This window comes from Papaver somniferum, chromosome 2 (assembly GCF_003573695.1).
Source record: "Papaver somniferum cultivar HN1 chromosome 2, ASM357369v1, whole genome shotgun sequence".
Lineage (NCBI taxonomy): Eukaryota > Viridiplantae > Streptophyta > Magnoliopsida > Ranunculales > Papaveraceae > Papaver > Papaver somniferum.
In genome coordinates, this window is record NC_039359.1 from 58,430,443 (window position 1) to 58,433,182 (window position 2,740).

The following is a 2,740-nucleotide window of genomic DNA, read 5'->3' on the forward strand; positions in this document are numbered from 1 at the left end:
GTTCCATGTTTTTCATCTAGTTCAAGGAACGCAATCTATTTCGAGAGCCTCTTGCCCGTTCAGAATCATGGAATCAAAGGTATTGACTTCTACAGTTCTACTTTAACAATGGATTATTATTAGTGAACTACAAACACACTCTCAGATGACTATAACCATTATACTTGACCCTTGCCCTGAAGAACTTAATTAAAATGGGGAAGTTCACTATGCGGTTCTTCTTACTTCTTAGTCCATATTCATTTTCCAACATTAACTCAATAAACGATGTCTCTATACTATTCCTCATCTGTGTACAGATGGTTCTCTAATGTCATATATAAATGATACCATTTACAATTATCCTGTCACCAACTCAACGGCTGGGATTTAACCCTAATATCAACGGCTAGAGATCCTCGGTATTATGGGACGAGACGGGAAGGGAATAGACTAGAACCGTTACTTGTACCTACTTTAGGCACGATATCAGCTTTTGGTACTTGTACCTATCCCGTCTGATTACGGTTCCGGTACGGTTTCATGGGACGGGACGGTTCCTGTGCAACTCTACTTAGTGGTGTATCCAACCCAACTGTCAAGGCCTTAGCCAAAATATGTACTGAAACAGTAAAATTCTTTTTGGTTAAGTTTTGAAGCTTTCAAATACTGAAACGGTGATACCTTTTTTTACCGTACATAGGGGGATTAACGATTTTTTTTGGTAGAGTAATAATATTGTGATACCCAATAATTAGAATTTTGTCCTTTGGTGCGCAACGACGAACTTTTTTCTAAAACCCCAAATACATTCCTGCAAGCAATGCTAACCGCACTTTGTATACCGAATAATGAGATTCCACAAAATATAAGACCAATAGCCAGAAAAATTAAAAAATCTTTAATATTCCTTACGAGTATATTTTTTCTTTAAGATCAACATAATGGAGGAAAAAAATGAAATCGATAAGTACTATCATTTATTTTCTTCTACGCATGATCCTTATCTGCATCGTATCAAATACCATATAATTGTACGCAATGTAGTTCAATCTAAAACAAATATTATAATAATTTAAGGTGTGTACGAGTGTTTGAGGCTCTCATACATGCGAAGGAGCAATATTAGACTATAGTGCGGTTGCTGCTAGATATGTCACATATATTGTGTAGCTGGACGTTTTGAAGAATACATAAAGATAATTGTGGTAGTAGAATGCAAGCTTCTTATCCTCTAAACAAATTTTGATATAATCACTAGGCTTATTCCTATACATGTAAAACCATTATATTTGTTTTATATATGCACTCATTATGGGTATGCCAAATTTCCAAACATATATGCTTATATGTCCAATATAACATATATACAAACATATGCTATAGAGTCGGGTGATAGAGACTCCATCGCTCGATGGTCTTTCCATCTCCGAATAATTTTATATATATGATATATAATTTCTCTTTCTCTCCTACTTTTTAATTATTCTAATATACTTTTATATTTAAAGGGTCCCACTAAATATGTTATAATACTAAATTTTTTATAAATACCCCACCACACAAACATAAATGATGACACGTCGCATAAAGTAAGAAATTTTTTGGAAAACAGTTTTATTACCTAACTGCTTTTCTTTTTTCTTTTTATAACTTCCTACTTTTTCTTAAAAAGTGAAACAGTTAAGGGGATTTAGAGGGGGCAAGTTTTTTAGTTAAATAGGTGTCAGAAAATGAAGAGGAGGCGCATACAAAATGGATGTGGCCCGACCACATCGTAGCCGGGGCGATGTTTTTTCCTTCTTAAACTGCTTAGGACAATTAAATCATGTATGTAGAAAACAGTTCATGTAATGTAGCATCGAAAATCTCTGTAAAAAGGTATCGGGAATTAGATATCCTAATAATTACTACCTTCATACCGATATTTTTCAAGAAATACAATGATACATTTACATAATATTGTGAAGGAGAACAACCTAGAATATTTTTTGGCATTATTTAATGATTTGAGGATAATAAATACTTTCTTTTTCTATTTGTTGTTTTTTTTTGTTTCAACATGGGAACCAAGACAAAGAGAAAATGAAGAATATTTATGTCAAAGATAGCGATCGTTCCTAATAGGGACAACGAAGAGGTGGAAAAGTGTTAGCCAAGAAAAAGAGGATGTCAAAGAATGCTAAAAGAATTTCATTTTCAATGCATTGTCTCCCGCAAAATTCATATATGTTTTAGACTTTTTTGTTTTATTTTCTTGGGCACCAACTTAAATATTAGCTTATTGCTTTTTACCATTTTTCTTTTTATAATTCCACAAGCAAGAAATAAACTCGTGCATCGCACGAGTGATAAACTAGTAATATTAACATAGACCAGAGTGCTAACGTGGCTCAAGTTGCTAGAAACTTGAATCGCCGAAATAGAGCTAGCTGCAGTATTAACAATAACGGGATTCCTCCTCTCGTAGAAAAATTAAAAATTAACATTGATGCTTCTGTTTTGTCTAATCAATTTAATGCTGGTATCGCTCTAATCATAAGATATTTTACAGGGAGGATGGTGGAAGCGTGGACTCTAGTATAAATAGTTAGAGATGTTGCTCAAGCTGAAGCGATGACTGCTCTAAAAGCTCTCCAGTTGATCATCCAGTTGCAGTTGCAGAATGTCATTGTGGAAGGAGACAACAAAGAAGTCATGAAAAGTATAAGTGGAGATCATATGACAACCATATGGAGGATGCTAATGTTATCAGAGAGTG